This window comes from Bos indicus, chromosome 21, assembly GCF_029378745.1.
Source record: "Bos indicus isolate NIAB-ARS_2022 breed Sahiwal x Tharparkar chromosome 21, NIAB-ARS_B.indTharparkar_mat_pri_1.0, whole genome shotgun sequence".
NCBI classification, from domain to species: domain Eukaryota; kingdom Metazoa; phylum Chordata; class Mammalia; order Artiodactyla; family Bovidae; genus Bos; species Bos indicus.
In genome coordinates this window covers 26,511,594-26,520,647 of record NC_091780.1, presented here as the reverse complement: position 1 = coordinate 26,520,647, position 9,054 = coordinate 26,511,594, and the positions used below count along the sequence as shown (strand labels likewise).

Sequence of the window (9,054 nt, the reverse complement as noted above, 5' to 3'; positions counted from 1 at the left end):
TCGGGGAACTAGATCCCACATGCCACAACTAAGATCAAAGATTCTGTGTGTTGCAACCAAGATCCAGGGCACCAAATAAATAATAAATAAAAATTTTTAAAGTTTTTTTTCTTCCTTGATTGTCAGAGAACTTTCAACAGCGGGGTTATATTGAGAGCAGTGTGTTTTTAGTTTTCCTGGTTTTCAGGAGAAAGCCATCACACACTGGCCCTTGTCCTGGGAGTTACTCCCCATCATGGCAGAATTATGTTAGCCCAGGTGAGTCTCACCTTGGCCCAGCTAGCAGAGCTTTCCCATGGAGGCAGCTCTGAAGACAACGTGTCAAGACTGGTCTCCACCCACTGTGCATCCTGTGTCTCCTTGCAGGCATCTGTGGTCACTGGGCCTGGCTGGTCTTGGAGGGATGTGACTGGACAGCACTGATCCTCACTGGAGGTCTGCAGGCCATGGGGAGCTCTGCAGGCCATGGGGAGCTCTGCCACGTCTCCTCCCTGGGACCAGCAGGTGAGCCAGGACCTCTCTTCCCCTGCTGGGGCCCAAGGGGCGAGAGGAGAAGCAGAAGAGGGAAGACTTTTGAAGTCCAAACTCAGAACTGATATTTTTTGCATTTCAGCCACTGTACCGCCAGCCACGACAAGACACACAGCAAAGCCAAGGTCAAGGGAAGGAGAATGACACTCCACCCAGGTGAGCCACAACACAGGTGTGAACATAGGAAGCACCGTGCAGCAGTGCACAATCGATCCACTCCCCACATCCCCTAAAAAGGGTCAGAATGAAGCCCGCAGGCACGGAGGAGACAAATTATAAAAGACATGATGTATGAAAGCTATAAAATGTGTAGTTAAGTTTAAAACCACCCATTAACACGAATATTAACTTAATGCAGACATTATGCTGCTGCTAAGTCACTTCAGTCGTGTGCGACTCTGTGTGACCCCACAGATGGCAGCCCACCAGGCTCCCCCGTCCCTGGGATTCTCCAGGCAAGAACACTGGAGAATGCAGACATTATATACATCCTCAAAAAGTTTTAGGAAAAAAGAGGCTGTTAATAATAACCTGGGGCTAAAAGAGTAGATAGATTATTCCAAGAAAATATCATGTTAAATGTTGGGGGAGATAATGAGACATTTAAAGGCATATCAAATTTCTTATTTTACTTAGAGTTATTTTTCACTGGAGTAAAGACAAGTTCAAATGTGTTTTTTCCTTAAACATAATAACTAGTGTCGTAAATAAGATACATAGCTTCTAATCTGCATAAAGAAAAAAGCAGCAAGAAAAAATATTAGCATTTAACAAATAACAGTTGGAAAAGAGAGGAAAGCATAAAAGAGGAAGTATAAAATAAGACAGTCATGATACAAATGAACTTATTTACAAAACAGAAACAGAATCACAGACTTAGAGAACTAACTTATGGTTACCAAGCAGGGAAGGGTGGGGGAGGGATAGGGAGTTTGGGATGGACGTGCACACTGCTATATTTAAAATGGACAACAATAAGGTCTTACTGTATAGCACAGGGAACTCTGCTCAATATTATGTGGTAGCCTGGATGGAAGGGGAGTTTGAGGGAAATGGATACATATGTATGCATGGCTGAGCCCCTTTGCTGTCCACCTGAAACAATCACAATATTGTTAATTGCCTATACTTTAATAGAAAATAAAAAGTTGAGGGGAAAAAAAGATCGTCACTTTTACCAAATCCCCCTTCTCTCACTTTCCAAGAAGTGAGACTGCTTTGATGTCAAAGACGGGCGTGCAGGGACCAGGGGCTCCCACTCAGACCAGGCCTCCTGCACGTGGAGACTCAAAAACTTCCTTGGCCTTTAAACAACTCAGGCTGGCTGCAATCATGGGGAAGCGAAACAGCACGGTGGGCCAATGACAAGTGCTATCATTTGGTTGAAACTTAAAACAACAGGGCCCATATGGGTAGGAAATTATTTTTAAATGACTGAAATGTCTAATTTGCATAACTTATATTTCTCGCTCATATTTGCACCCAGTGGGTGTTATATGAATATTTGAATACTTGATGACTGATTAATATAATTTGGGAGGACCACTCATTGTTGAGAAGGGTTCAAACCAATTGCTTTTTTATTTTTTAAAGGCTGCCAGTATCTGGAAAAAAGTGAAAAAGTATCAGAATGGATTCAGGGAAATTATAGTCTACCTTAAATGTTTACATTTAATGAAAACATTTTAAAACATGTACACAAAAACACAATGCATCTGTGTACGTATCTCGTTTGGCAAGAATATGCCAAGTCATATTTGAGAAACGTGGTGACCCTGATCCCGTGTGTAGCCCCCACTCATGCTCCACCCCCACGCCCACTCCGTTAGGTCCTGGAATTGACATCACACATGATTCAGTTGATGGGGTCACACTTCCAATGCTAAAAGTCCTCCAGATGAACTATTACTTCTCAGGGTTCTTGGCCTCCTTAATCAATAGAAATTGACTACAGGCAGAGAAGAAACTCGGGCGAGGCTTTATTGGGGTCCCTGCTGCGGCTGAAAGTAGGGACAACAAACAACAGGGTCCTTTGCTTGCTTGCTCCCCAAGAGGAGGGGTGGCGAGCTTGTTTCTTATATAGGGTGAGGGTAGGGGTGTATCCAAGGATCAGGCTGGAGGAGTGACTTAGGTGGTCTGCCCACCTCTTAGGTGGTGCTATGTGTACAGCGGGCATGTGCAGTACCCTGCTTTTGCTCCTGGCTCTTCAGAAGTGACAGTTGGGTTTTTTGGTCTCTTTGTATCTTTGCTGCTGCTACTGCTGCTAAGTCGCTTCAGTCGTGTTCGACTCTGTGTGACCCCACAGACGGCAGCCCACCAGGCTCCCCCGTCCCTGGGATTCTCCAGGCAAGAACACTGGAGTGGGTTGCCATTTCCTTCTCCAATGCATGAAAGTGAAAAGTGAAAGTGAAGTCGCTCAGTCGTTCCCGACTCTTAGCAACCCCATGGACTGCAGCCTACCAGGCTCCTCCATCCATGGGATTCTCCAGGCAAGAGTACTGCAGTGGGTTGCCATTGCCTTCTCCGAGGTGCAGAGTCTGCCCCAACTGCTCATGCACATGGTTATTTTTAGTCCCCTACAATTTCTTTCTATTTTATTGCTGGAAGAGAGGTGTGTCTAGGTGCAAACATTGCAGTGAAGGATCCCAGGTCTTAGGTTTGTCTCAAAACAACTTCCTGGATCAATTAGAAGACCAAGAATCACCCCCGACCACACTTGTCACTCCCTCCAAGTCACTCTGGGCAGCACCTTCCCAGGACCTGGATGAATAACAGAGTAGCCTCTGGGGCCTTTCCGAGCCCTGACAACGTGACTAAGTTCACTTCAGACTCCTGATGGTTTTTTGTGTTTTTTTTTCCCCAAGAATTTTGACTTGTGGCACTCCATAGATCTGGTGCTATTACATCAAACTAAACCTTCAGGCTGATGGTTTATCCCTCTCACCCACATAGATGGCCTCACTGTACCTGGTTCTCTCGCTGCATCTATGGTGGGTCCACTGTGGGTCTCAGCAGCTCTCTACAGATACTGATCTGCAGCGGAGAAGGGGATGCACTTCCTGAACCACAAGAGGGGCGTGCAGGTCTTCTGGACCATAGGCTGACGGGGAGCCAGATGTGGTGCCTTCATAATCACAATCAAGAAATACTAGGTCCTGGACCTCCCTGGTGGTCCAGTGGTTAAGCATTTGCCTTGCAATGCAAGAGACATAGGTTTGATCCCTTGTCCGGGAAGATCCCATGTGTCTCAGAGCAACTAAGCCCATGAGCCACAACTACTGATGCCCAAGCACTCTAGAGCCCGTGCTTTGCAAGAAGAGAAGCCACTGCAGAGAGCAGCCCGAGCACCACAACTAGAGAGGAGCCCCCGCTCCCCACAACTGAAGGTAGCCTGTGCAGCAATGAAGACCCAGCACAACCCAAAATAAGTAAATAAATAAATCTTGAAAAAAAAAAAAAAAGAAGTGCCAAGTCCTTCAGGATGTATCCTGATGGGCCCCAGATGCTAGGCTTAGGGGATTCGAAGACGAAATCACAAAGATGCCCAATTCCAGAACACAGTGGGCACTGGCCTGCTTCGACTGCTTTCCTTTGTGTCTGCATGTTCTCACTTCTCTGATTAAGCTTATTCTTTGGCTAAAGTTTTTCCACGGGCAAAAGGCAGACGTAAGACATAGGAGGAACAAGGACCGCAGGGTCCTACTCTATTTCAAGGCCACATGGGGTCAACTGCCCTGAAGACTTGTCTGGAGGATGACACCTCTCCAGCCCATGGGGGACATTCAGAAGAGGATATCCTGGAAGAGATAGGGTGGCCCCAGGCATCTGTGGGATAGCTGACCCCTCACCCCACCTCTACCCACCGCCCCTCTACCGCCAGGCTTCAGGAAGGGCAGGGCCAGGGCAGTGTCAGAAACCTGAGACCCAGAAATCTGAGATTCATCTCAAGGCCACTGCCACAGACAGACCCCACCTGTATCTCTTTGTGTCTGCGTCCCAGACAGACACTCAAATGCCCCGGCTGGGGTCGGTAGTGACTGCAGACCAATCAGCTCGTGGCCAGGACCCAGGGCCCATGGACCCGCACACTGCTGGGATCCTTTCAGGGAAGAAGAGCTGTGACCCAGGCCACCACCCAGATGGTGTTGACAGTACAAGCAGCTGGGGAATAATCCATCTTCACGAGGACCATGAGCATGGAGAGGAGTGAGTCATTTCTCAGTGCCTGGGACGCCTCTTCAGCTGGGCACATGGCAGAGGGTGCTAAGGTCAGGACCAGGAAGTTCTCCAGTTCACTAAGCATAGAGGTCATATCTTTCATCCTGATAAATATGGTCCCCACCTCCTCCCAGTCCAAACCCAATCCACACATCCTGGCCAAGAACATCCTGCCAGGACACAATCCTACCCCAGCCACCCACATAGTCAGAATGTTCCAGGTCTCCCCACAGACTCCCCCCACATCCTACTCACTCTTCTATGACTTGGTTCAACACTGTCCCAGTCACTCTTTTTATATATATAACTTTGTGTGCATGTGTGTGTGTGTGTGTGTTGGTCGTTTAGTCTTGTCTGACTCTGTGATCCCATGGACTATAGCCCACTGGGCTCCTCTGTTCATGGGATTCTCCAGGCAAGAATACTGGGGTGGGTTGCCATTCCTTTTTCCAGGGGATCTTCCGAACCCAGGGATGGAACCCAGGTCTCTTGCGTTGCAGGCAGATTTTTTTAACACTGCCCCTAGGAGATGTAATTTACATACCACAAAATTCCTCCTTTTTTAAAATTTATAAAATATTCCTTTATTTGGCTGTACCAGGTCTTAATTGCAGCATGTGATCTCTCAGTTGTGGTATGTGGATCTAATTCCCTGATCAGGGATGGAACCTTGGCCCCCTACATTGAGACTATGGGGTCTTAGCCACTGGACCACCAGGGAAGTCCCTCATCCTTTAAAAGTATACAATTCAGTGGGTTTCAGTATGTTCAAAGTTGCGCCACCATCGCTACTTGTTTACTTTCAGTATATTTTCATTATCCCCCCAAGAAACACCATACCCACTAGCGGTCACTCCTGATTTTCTCCTAAGCCATCCCCTAGCTCCTGGAAACTACAGATTTGCCTGTTCTGGACATTTCAGATAAATGGAATCATACAACACGAGGCCATCTGCCACTGGCTTCTCTAACACAGCAAAATGTTTCCAAAGTTCTCCCATGTGCTTCTTGACCATCTTGAACAGAGAAATGGTGATGAAGACTGACAGATAGATAGACAGATAAATATTCTATCTTGCACATATCTTTGCTGAAAAGTCTATTCAGATTCTTTGCCCATTTTTAATTGACTTCATTGTCCTTTTATTGTTGAGTTGCAGGAGTTTTTTAATATGTTCTGGATATAAGTTCCACACTGGCCATAGGATTTGCATCACATTGTGTTATTGAACTTGAACAAGCAATGGCAAGATAAGTGTAAACTTCCTCAGAAAAGGTGTATTTCACATACTACAGCAAACAGAACATGCAACGTTTAAAATTTTCTTTGTGTAGAAATCATGCTTTCTGTTCACTGTCAATCCTAGGACAAAACCCTTCCCACTGAACCCCCTGGTATGAAGTCAGGGAGGCTGACCTCCGATTATCTCATCTTAGATAATCAACGATTTCAGCCTCAGGGGAAGTGATGAAGGAGCTAAAATATCCCCTAGCTTGGGGGCAGTTTTCCAGCTGTAGGCAAGGCCTTCCAGGAGGGACCATCCTCTTTCAAAAAATATATGTGTCCAGAAATTCCCAGATTATAAACAAAAATCCACCAGACTGAAATCAGGGTGAATAACATCTGAATGGTGTTTGATCTTGCTTCTAGTGGAGGGTGAAGAGGTGGCAGGGAAAAAAAAGAAGCTCTTCTCTAGTCTCAAGTCTTCCAGTCTTGAAATCCTCTCCTTACTTCTATGCTGTAAATAAATTGAAATTTCCTCTGGGACCAAGACAGAACTCAATGTGGATTTCAGTAAGGTCCTAAAATACCTCTATAATAATAGATTTTGCTTTACTCCAATGGCAATTGGAGCCATTTAAAGGACTTAAGCAAGAGAGTGAAATGATTTGATTTATGAAAGATTATTTCAACCACATGATGAAGAATGGGAAGGGCCAACCTGAAAATAAAAGTTAGGAGGTTGCTGCAATTATCTGGGAGAGAGAGGATGACGGGCGGACAACAGGGATGGAGGGAAATGAGCAAATACCCAGGCTTGATTGTTGAGAGTGAGGAGTAGAGTTGAGCTCACGAATGACTTCCACATCTTGGATTTGAGAAGTTGGGTGGGTGTGGTGCCACCAACAAAGACAAAACACTTGGGAAGAAGAGAGGAGCTGGGGTAGGGAGGGTAAGTATCAGTTGAGTCTTAGACACGAGGCGATAGAGTGGCCTTATGTGCAGCCAGTGGTGTTTGGAGGAGTGGGTCTGAAGGTCGGGAGAGAGGGTAGCTTGGTTGTTGGGAGCTGTCAGCACGGAGATGGTCATTGGAGCCTTGAGAGTGAGCAGGATGTCTAAGGGATGGTACATGAATGAGGCAAGGACAGGGCCCCGGACTGAGCTCCCGCCCAGGGAGCTTCTGTCCCTAAGAAGGACACACCAACTGGGCAGCCTAGGACAGTTACCGCAGAGGAGGAAAGCCACAGGAGATGGACAACGTGGTCAATGGAAGAAGGAAGGTGCTATGACCTGGACATTTGTGTCCCCTCAAATTCACATGCTGAAGCCCTAACCTTCAGTTTGACTAAGGGCTGGCAGACACCATCTTCTTCCTGTGTCTTTTCTTGGGAGAGGAAAGTGAGCTCTGAGGTCTATTCCTCTAGGTATAAGCGTGCTAATCCCATCCTGGGGACTCTACTTTCATGGCCTCATAAACCTAAATCTCAGACTTCCGTGTAGAATATCAACTTGATAATAGTTTGAGGTGAGGCCTTTGGGAGGTGATTAGGTTTGTTTTTTATTCTTAAGTGCTTTATTTATTAATTTTTATTTTTGGCTGTGCTGGGCCTTCGTTGCTGCGCTCCGGCCGTCTCTAGTTGCGGTGATGGGGAGCTACTCTCTAGTTGCAGAGCAAGGGCTTCCTATCGCGCTGGTTTCCCGTGTGGAGCATGGGCTGTAGAGCACAGGCTTGTAGTTGTCATACACAGGTTTGGTTGCCCCAAGGCATGTGGGATCTTCCAGGACCAGGGATCGAAACTGACCCCTGTATTCGGCAGGCAGATACTTAACCTCTGGACCACCTGAGGAGTCCAGGAATTAGGTTTAGATGAGGCCATGAGAGTAGAACTCCCAGGATGGGATTAGCAGCCTTATAAGAAGAGGAAGAGACCCCAGAGCTCACTCTCCACCAAGGAAGGACACAGGAAGAAGGTGGCGTCTGCCTGCCCAGGAAGAAGACCCTCGCCAGAAAGAGAACCTGCCAGCACCTTCATCTTGGAGTTTCTAGTCCCCAGAACCACGAGAAAGAAACGCATGTTGTTCAAGTGCCCCAATCTACAGCATTTTTTTATAGCAGTCCAAGCTGGGTGAAACAGAGAACATGGAAACTGAGCTAAATGTTGACAGAAGAAAAGAAAGGAAGAGGGAAGGAAAAAAAAACATTAGGGCTGTTGGATTTAGTTATTTAAGGTCATGGACACCATAGGTGAGATAAGCCTTTTGGAGAGTTACGGGTGGGAAGTCAGATTGCAATAAATAGAGGGAAAGGTATAGAGAGAAAGCACAGAGAACACACGAGAATGGAAGCGAGTGATGGAGAGGTGCCTGGAAGACCCAGTAGAGGGTTGGTGATGTAATCTTATGCTCCGTCTTCTCGGTCATCCAGAACTTAACGCCCTGTTGTTGAACATCACTTGATGATGTGTCTGCCTCCCCAATTGGTTCCTTAATTCCAGGGACAGTCTTACTTCTGTCTATTGCCCCAGTGGTGTCTAATACAGAAGAGCTGATCAATAAAACAGGGAGGATTTTAGTTTCTATTTGTCTGTATGACAGGTAGTGTCTTTGTGAGAGGACCCCTGCCCACTCTCCAGGGCAGAGTACACGCTATGTGGCCTGTTTCCATGGCATTTGGAAGGAGGTGGCTATGTTCCTCCACTTAACAGAAAAGCACACTGAACTAGCTCAGCCACACGGGGAATTCACTGTTCTTCCCACCATATGGCCTGGTGCTGACAACAACCGGGGGAGACTCTGCTGGCTCCCACGAGCCCCAGGATGTGTGAGAAGTGATGTAGAGCAAGGGTAATAACACAGCAAGATCGAGAAGGAGCCTAACATTCTTGCTAAGTCCAGACCCCAAAGATCCAATCTTTGCTGCCATGGCAACAACTGTCACAGGCCCTGGGGCTGTCTGTACAACATTCTCTCAAGGATGCAGTTGCCGGAACTTCCTGGCGGTCCAGCAGTTAAGACTCTGCCTACTTTACTTGTTTATTTTTATAAAGAGTCAGACAGGACTGAGCGACTGACAAACAACAGTT

General features: G+C 46.8%; 1 protein-coding gene across 1 annotated transcript in view; it reads left to right on the top strand.

Annotated features, from left to right (window-relative positions):
* The first annotated feature begins 385 nt into the window (after positions 1-385).
* CTXND1 (cortexin domain containing 1) overlaps positions 386-9,054 on the top strand; it is a 72,693-nt gene continuing 64,024 nt past the window's right edge. Inside the window, exons 1-2 of the mRNA XM_070775249.1 lie at positions 386-504; positions 614-687. The gene's annotated coding sequence lies outside the window, so the exon portion shown is untranslated. The remainder of the gene's footprint in view (positions 505-613; positions 688-9,054) is intronic.